The sequence below is a fragment of the Moschus berezovskii genome, chromosome 25 (assembly GCF_049115385.1).
Source record: "Moschus berezovskii isolate FMDL1 chromosome 25, NW_MosBer_1.0, whole genome shotgun sequence".
Lineage (NCBI taxonomy): Eukaryota > Metazoa > Chordata > Mammalia > Artiodactyla > Moschidae > Moschus > Moschus berezovskii.
Window position 1 is genome coordinate 10,219,748 of NC_142484.1, and position 8,650 is coordinate 10,228,397.

General features: G+C 41.4%; 1 non-coding gene across 1 annotated transcript; it reads right to left on the reverse strand.

The window, feature by feature from the left end:
• Positions 1 to 8,159: 8,159 nt before the first annotated feature.
• TRNAE-UUC (transfer RNA glutamic acid (anticodon UUC)) lies at positions 8,160 to 8,232 on the reverse strand. The gene has a single exon. It is a non-coding gene; the product is annotated as a tRNA-Glu (tRNA).
• Between the last annotated feature and the right edge of the window lie 418 nt (positions 8,233 to 8,650).

The window sequence follows — 8,650 nt, forward strand, 5'->3', positions numbered from 1 at the left end:
CTGAGGCATCCTCCTCCTGTTCCAGTGGGAGACCAATTGACATGGAGAGGTATCTTTCTTTTCCTGCCAAAGGTAGTTCCCCAGCACTCAAGATGTTTACAGAAATAGGCAGAGTTTGTGCAGCCCTATGAAGCTGCCATGTGATGCAGGGGGATGGTCCCTGGACTTGAGACAAAAAACCCTGGGCCCCACCATGTGACTTCAAGTGTCAACATCCCCATTGCAAAGTAAAGGAAGTGAAACAGCCAGCTGTTTAAGGCCCCTCCCGCCTTAATGATTCTTGCAGCTTCTGGGCAATTGAGTTGAAATCTCTGAATCTAGAGATGAGCCCCACGCTGTGTGTCCACTAAGAGGCAGTGACTGTCTGCACTTGGATCCACTGCCCTTTGAGAACAATGCCTCACTTATTTTGTTTTAGTTGCTAAGTCCTATCTGACTCTTCAGGATTACCAGGTGGTTCAGTGGTAAAGAATCCGCCTGCAATGCAGGAGACACAGAAGATACAGGTTCCATCCCTGAGTTGGGAAGATCCCCTGGAGGAGGACATGGCAACCCAGTGCAGTGTTCTTGTCTGGAGAATCTCAAGGACAGAGGAGCCTGGAAGGCTACAGTCCATGGGGTCGCAAAGAGTTGGACATGACTGAAGCGACTTAACATGCATGCGTGTCTGACTCTTTGTGACCCCATGGACTGTAACCTGACATGCCCCTCTGTCCATGGGATTTCTCACTTATTAGAAGTCAGTGAATGGGGAGAGGGGAGGGGATGGGGTAGGAATATCTTCTTAGCTTTCCTCCCAATACCAAACCACTCTAGAATAACAACTTATAAGTCATGACCATTTAGGGCAATAAAGAAAAACTGTGTTTCCAGTTTTTAGTTTCACTGAGTATATTGCTGCTTTCTATAATTAATGTGAATTTCCCCAGTGTTGACCCCTTAACCAGAAGGAACCCTCTGTTTTTCTTAATATGTTGAACACGCAGATCATTAACTTATTAAGTTACAGAATTTCAGATCTGGAAAGGGCTCTTTGCAGCCTGAGGAAATGGACCAGACTGGTAAGTGGCTAATTCAAGGATATATGTCAAGTTAGTGGTAGGGCCAGGACTAGAAAGCATCAAACTGAACTTTCTCAGCTATATGAGAAGTGATCTCTGAAGAGCTAAAGCTTTAGGCTTAAGAAACTGATGTTCTGGTCTTGGTCAGAGATCTCTGCTCCCCCATGGAGGCTCTAACTAATCATTAATTTTGCTTGGTAGGTTGACTTTTTTAAAAAAGACTTTATTCTTAAGTGAATTTTTAGGTTCACAACAAACTGGAGTGAAAAATAGAGAGATTTCCCATATACCTTCTGCCCCTCCACATGCTTAGCCTTCCCAGTTATTAATATCCCTGATCAGATGGTCCACTTATTATAATTAATGAACTTACACTGACACATCATTATCACCAGAAGTCTATAAAGTTCTATATTTAAAAAAGAAGTCTATAGAAAAAAAAAGAAGTCTACAGACTTCTAAGCTTCAAAGTCTATAGCTTAGACATTAGGGTTCACTCTTGGTGCTGTAGGATTTAGCTAAAATTGCAATGATACGTATCAAAATGTTACATATCAAACAGAGTACTAAGAATCCTCCTGCTTTGCCTAGTCATTCAGTTCAGTTCAGTTCAGTCGCTCAGTCATGTCCGACTCTTTGCGACCCCATGAATCACAGCACGCCAGGTCTCCCTGTCCATCACCAACTCCCAGAGTTCACTCAAATTCATGTCCACCGAATCGGTGATGCCATCCAGCCATCTCATTCTCTGTCGTCCCCATCTCCTCCTGCCCCCAATGCCTCCCAGCATCAAGGTCTTTTCCACTGAGTCAACTTGTCGCATGAGGTGGCCAAAGTATTGGAGTTTCAGCTTTAGCATCAGAACTTCCCAGGATTGATCTCCTTTAGAATGGACTGGTTGGATCTCCGTGCAGTCCAAGGGACTCTCAAGAGTCTTCTCCAGCACCACAGTTCAAAAGCATCAATTCTTCGGCGATCAGCCTTCTTCACAGTCCAACTCTCACATCCATACATGACCACTGGAAAAACCATAGCCTTGACTAGACGGACCTTTGTTGGCAAAGTAATGTCTCTGCTTTTTAACCTAGTCATTACCCCTGCCTGTAACCCCTGACAACCACGATTATTTTTATCATCTTCAAAGTTTTGCCTTTACCAGAATGTCATATAGTTGGAATCCCAGAATACACAGACTTTTCAGATTGGCTTCTTTCAGCTCATAATATGCACTTAAGTTTCTTCCATGTCTTTTCATGCTCTGATAGCTCATTTCTTCTTAGTACTGAATAATATTCCATTTTCTGATGGACCACAGAAAATGGAATTTATCTATTATTTATCTATTCATCTACTGAAGGACACCGTGGTTGCTTCCAAGTAGGTTGACCTTTTGAGTGTACAAAGACAGGTTATTCAGAACTTTCCTCATTGGAATGAATTTCTATTAAGTCTCATTAAATACCATTATCTCATATTAAGTCTCTGATGAAATCCATGAGAGCAATTGCTCTCTGGACTTCTGGATTTCACAAAATTGTAAATTAATAAAAATGTACATTGTATTGCTTTTACAGAGCAAACACACATGTCTTTTAAAAAATCTGTCACTCTTTATGACTCTACTATTATAAAAGACATTTTAACTCAAAAAATAATAGAGTATGCAATCTCAGAATCCGTCACAGCTAGATAAATTCCTTTTTGAAAAACACTTGCCTTGTTCTTATTTTTCTCATTTTGCCCAAATCAGTAGAATCCTTGTCACTCACCAAACCCAGCCTACACATCAGCCTTGGAAACCACTGCCGTAAGGAACTAACCAATGTGACTGAAGTTCCTCTACGAAAGAACTCTTCTGCCTGTGACTGGCTCCCCTCAAGAGATGCTGGAGGTTGAACATATTTCCAGGCTGCTTGGAAGGGCTGATGCTAAAAATGAAAGTCCAATACTTCAGCCACCTCATGCGAAGAGTTGACTCACTGGAAAAGACTCTGATGCTGGGAGGGATTGAGGGCAGGAGGAGAAGGGGATGACAGAGAATGAGATGGCTGGATGGCATCACCAACTCGATGGACATGAGTTTGAGTGAACTCCAGGAGTTGGTGATGGACAGGGAAGCCTGGCGTGCTGTGATTCATGGGGTCGCAGAGAGTCGGACACGACTGAGCGACTGAACTGAACTGAACTGAGAGAGAATAGTGAGAGTGGGAAAGTAGGTCTTCTAAAGCCGAACTTGCAAAGAACTTCCTAGGAGAAGATTTGTAACTTGGATTTCTAGATGATAAAACATTCTGGAAGCTTAGGAGTCAAATAGGCGTGGGAAAGAGAGAAAAAATTTTCCTTCTGTGAATGTTAACCTGCTGGACCAGTAAGAGGTAGGTTAAATCCTACAGGATGGTGTAGGCGGCTGCTGTGTGGGCTCACGAGTCAGTGTGCTCTGAATCAAGAAATGCAGAGAGTGCAGGTAAGGGAAAGGCAGTCATAAACCCTGAGTGTTCATTGGAGGAACTGATGCTGAAACTGAAGCTCCAGTACCTGGGCTACCTGATGCGAAGAGCTGATTCACTGGGAAAGATTCTGATGCTGGGAAAGACTGAGGGCAGGAGGAGAAGGGGGAGACAAGAGGATGAGATGATTGGATGGCATCACTGCCTCAAGTCATGAGTTAGAGCAAACTCTGGGAGACAGTAAGGACAGGGAAGCCTGGTGTACTGCAGTCCATGGGGTAGCAAAGGGTCAGACATGACTGAGTGTCTGAAAAACAACAAAAGTCATCCCCAGGAGAAACCGAGACACCGGAATTCCTGTTTTTATTACTCAGTGGCTATTTGGCAAAGGGACTAATCCCTGTGCACAGTTTTAAAGGACATCGTATGACACTCAGATAATGCTGGCTTTTCTTTTCTTCTCTTTAAACAAGATTCCAGCTGTTTTGTGGTTTTGTTTTACTGTACTACATGGTATGTGGGATCTTAGTTCCCTCACCAGGGATGGGACCTATGACCCCTGCACTGAGGGCATGGAGTCGTAACCACCGGACCACCAGGGAAGTCCCTCCAGCTTTTTCTCTTTTTATTTTTTTTTTAATTTATTTTGTTTTCTTTTTCTCTTTTTAAAATATTTATTCATTTATGTATTTAGCTGCAAGGTCTTAGTTGTGGCATGTGGGATCTTTTTAGCCACTGGACTCCCAAGGAAGTCCCAAGATTCCAGTTTTAACAAGCAACATGTTCCTGACAGCAACTGGCACTCTGCACTTTATCTGTCTCTTCTTTGTCTGAAAAAAACACATACTTAAAAAAAGAATAAAAAACAAACTTCATCCTCTTTCGAGATTTACTGGGTGTATACAAGTCAGAGTATGATTCCCAACACCTTTCGGTCATAAGACTGTACCTACATTCTGTTTTATCAATAATGATCCATTTTGCTCTCTCTTTTAGACTCTGCCTCTTTTCTTCAAAGAGCCAAATAAAAGTGAATCTAGGGCTCTTCCCAGAGAGTAGGGACATTCAGGGCACTCCTTAGGCACTGTGTGTGCTTTTGAATAAAGTAGGAGCCCAGGGAATTTCTACCTACAGGGAACAGGAAACCATGACCACCTGAAGGGAATGGGGTTTGTGCCATGACATCTCTCCAGAACTTGAAGTTATGCCTGAAAATCTCATTTCTTCAGAAAGGTTGATCCAGGGAGAGAGGGTGAAATAAGAAAAAAAAAAAAAAACTGTTTGAACTTTCCTGTTGATCCCGTGGTTAAGCATCCACATTGCAAAGCAGGGGACATGGGTTCAATCCCTGGTCAGGAAACTTAAGATCCCACATGCTGCAGAGCCACTAAGCCTGCACAAGGAAAGGTCCCAACTAAGACCTGATGCAGCCAAATAAATGAATTAAAAAAAGAAAACACTTTAACGATTATAAAGTTTCTGCTACACTAAGAAGCTCTGATGGGTTAGTACATATTTTCCCAAAGATAAGTACATATTACTCGCAAAACCTTTTTCACCAGGTAGGCTGTTAGGAATGTTCTAGAATCTTTCAGGAGAATGGTATAGTCATTCTACTATTCCTGCAACCCGAGTTTTTGTCACCTTGAGAGCTGTGATTTTTTTTTTTTTTCCATCAACATATGAACTGGGGACCAAGGTCTGTGATCTTTAACCACCAGGTTTTTACATAATTAAAATAAATTTTTAAGATGAACTATAAAGTAAAAGAAAGTATTTACAAATAGGGCACATTCATTATAGGAACTTTGAGACAGACCGAGATAGAAAGTGGTCGCTAACCTCACTACCTCATTACACCGTGGCTATATTTCTTCTCATGACTCCTTCCGGGTTTTTTTTTTTAAGCACAACTGTAATCGCGCATCCTTCAGTTCAGTTCGTGTCCGACTCTCTGTGACCCCAAGGACTGCACCATGCCAGGCCTCCCCGTCCATCACCAACTCCTGGAGCTTGCTCAAACTCATGTCCATCGAGTCGGTGATGCCATCCAACCACCTCATCCTCTGTCGTCCCCTTCTTCTCCCGCCTTCGATCTTGCCCAGCATCAGGGTCTTTTCAAACGAGGCAGTTCTTCACATCAGGTGGCCAAAGTATTGGAGTTTCAGCTTCAGCATCAGTCCTTCCAATGAATATTCAGGACTGATCTCCTTTAGAATGGACTGGTTGGATCTCCTTGCAGTCCAAGGGACTCTCAAGAGTCTTCTCCAACACCACAGTTCAAAAGCATCAATTCTTCGGCGCTCAGTTTTCTTTATAGTCCAACTCTCATGTCCATACATGACTCCTGGAAAAACCATTCCTAACCACCTCATATTCTTTTGTCACTTGTGTGTGTGTGTGTATTTTACCATGTCGCCACTCCACGAGTCTCACTTTTACTGCCTATGAAATTGCTTCCTGTGAGTGGCACATGTCAGTTAATATTTCCTTGTTGAGCTTGAGGACAATACAGTTTTTGTTGTTGTCACTCACTGGAAACTCCTGAAAGATTCATTCTGCCAGGCCCTTGCCTATGTTAGTCATTGTTATGCTCAAAATCTTCACTAATTGAATTAAAATAAGAGCTTGTGTTTAATAAATGTTTCTTTGATTATCAGTAAAGTTGAACACTTTTCCATATTCTTTTGTTTGCATCTTCTGTTTTGGGGACATACTGGTTAAATCCTTCAGGCAGAACCAAGTAGAAGGATGTTTCCCGTTGATAACCATTTAGAGATTAGCAGTGCATGTTCAAAGAGGCAGCATTCCGTACAGTGTGGGAGTGAGAGGGCTAAACTTTGTAGCTGTAATTATCAAATAATCTATTTTAAATTAGATGTAGGTTAGCTAGGTTAACAGTTATAAATAGGTTACACAGCATCACCAACTCAGTGGACGTGAAGTTGCGCACATTCCATGAGATAGTGGAGGGCAGAGGAGCCTGGCATGCTGCAGTTACGTGGGGTCGCAAAGAGTCAGACATGACTCAATGACTAAACAACTAGGACAATAAATAGATGAAAAGTTATTTTAAAGCGAAAGACTAGTAAGTCAGACAGAGAAAGACAAATATCATATGATATCACTTATATGTGGAATCTAAAAATAATGGTGCAAATGGGGACTTCCCTGGTGGCCCAGTGGTTGAGAATTCTCCTGCCAGTGAAGGGGATGTGGGTTCGATCCCTGGCCCAGGAGGACCCCACATGCGTCAGAGCAACTGAGCCCATCACCACAACTACTGAGCCCACACTCTAGATCCTGAAGCGCTGCAACCAGGGAAAGCCCGCACAAAGCAATGGAGACCCAGAGTGGCCAAAAATAAATTTAAAAAAAAAGATACAAATGAACTTATTTACAAAACAGAAATAGATGCACGGACATAGAAAACAAACTTATGGTTACCAAAGGGAAAAGTTGGAGGAGGGATATATTAGAAATTAACATATGCATACTACTAGGTATAAAAAAATCACAGAAAATGTATTTCTTTTTTTTTCTCATTTTTCTGATAATATAACTTAATGTTCTCAGTAAGTGATTAAACATGTAATGCATAAACGCAAATCAAACTAATGTATTTTTTATGTCTTTGATGTGTATAGTATTGACACTAAAGTGGACACATTTTTAGAGGTATGTAATTTCAGTCAAATCTGTTTGATCATCTTGAATGTTTTTTTTTTGGTCCTGGGTCTTAAATGTTCTGAAATATAGTACTCTTTTAGAATATAAATGTGAAGAATTTAAAATACAGACTTTTTGATTTTTCCTTTTGTAGCTATTAAAATACTTAAGTTGTCTTAAGCATACTAGTTATCTAAGATATGAACTTAGTACAGTCGCATAAAAAAAAAAAAGAAATTAACATATGCATACTACTAGGTATAAAATAGATCATCAACAAGGACCTGCTGTATAGTGAGGGAACTCCACTCAATATGCCATAATAATCTAAGTGGGAAAAGAATCCGAAAAAGAATGGATATATGTAAACACTGGAGTGGGTTGCCCACTTACCATAGTGCATTTTCATCCTGCTTCTCATCTGTGATTCTGAGCACACCCCACCCCCACCCCCCGCCACGCAGAATAATTGCCCATAGAGATGTCTACATTCTAATTCCAAGAACCTGTGAATATGCTATTTTACATGGCAAAAAGGAATTTACAGGTGGGACTGAGTTCAGGATCTTGACAATGGAAACAGCAGATGTCACAGAAAGAAAGAAGTTTGAAGATGCTGGCTTTGAAGAGGAAGGAAGGGGCCATGAGCCAAGGAATGCAGGCAGCCTGTAGCATTTCCTCTGAGTCACCTATCTCCCCCTTTCCCTTATAAGGACTCTTATGATCACATCAACTCATTTGCAGAATCCTAGATAATCTCCCCATGTCAAGATCCTGAACTCAGCCCCATCTGTGTGAAACAGATTTACCCTTGACTCTTCAGAATAAATTCAGACCTGTTGACACCTTAATTTTGAGTTCAGTGAAACATATTTTTTGGCCTTTTTATGGCTGTGTAATATGTACTACATCTTCTTTTAAATTTTTTTTTTTAATTTATAGTTTATTTTTTGAATGTGCTACATGGCTTGCAGGATCTTGGTTCCCTGACCAAGGATTGAACTTGGGCCCTCTGCAGTGAAAGCACCAAGTCCTAACCACTGGACCATCAGGGAAGTCCCTCAGTTTTCAGTATTTGTTAAAGATGCCATAAGAAACTCTTTTTGTTTGTTTTGGTTCTGTTTTCTTTTTGAATATTTTAAATCTCCCCTCCTTTTCTCTGTGTGGAGTGGAAAAAGACTGTCAAACATGAATTTGCCCACAAGTTGATGCTTTCTCTAGGAATGAATGGTGACCATTTATTAAAGTGGGAAAAACAGATCAGTAACGACAGGAGTGTGTAGAATACTAGCTAGCATATTTTTGGTACTTTCAGTTCAGTTCAGTCATTCAGTCGTGTCCGATTCTTTGTGACCCCAAGAATCACAGCATGCCAGGCCTCCCTGTCCATCACCAACTCCCGGAGTTCACTCAAATCATGTCCATCGAGTCGGTGATGCCATCCAGCCATCTTATTTGGAACTTTAGGAAGCT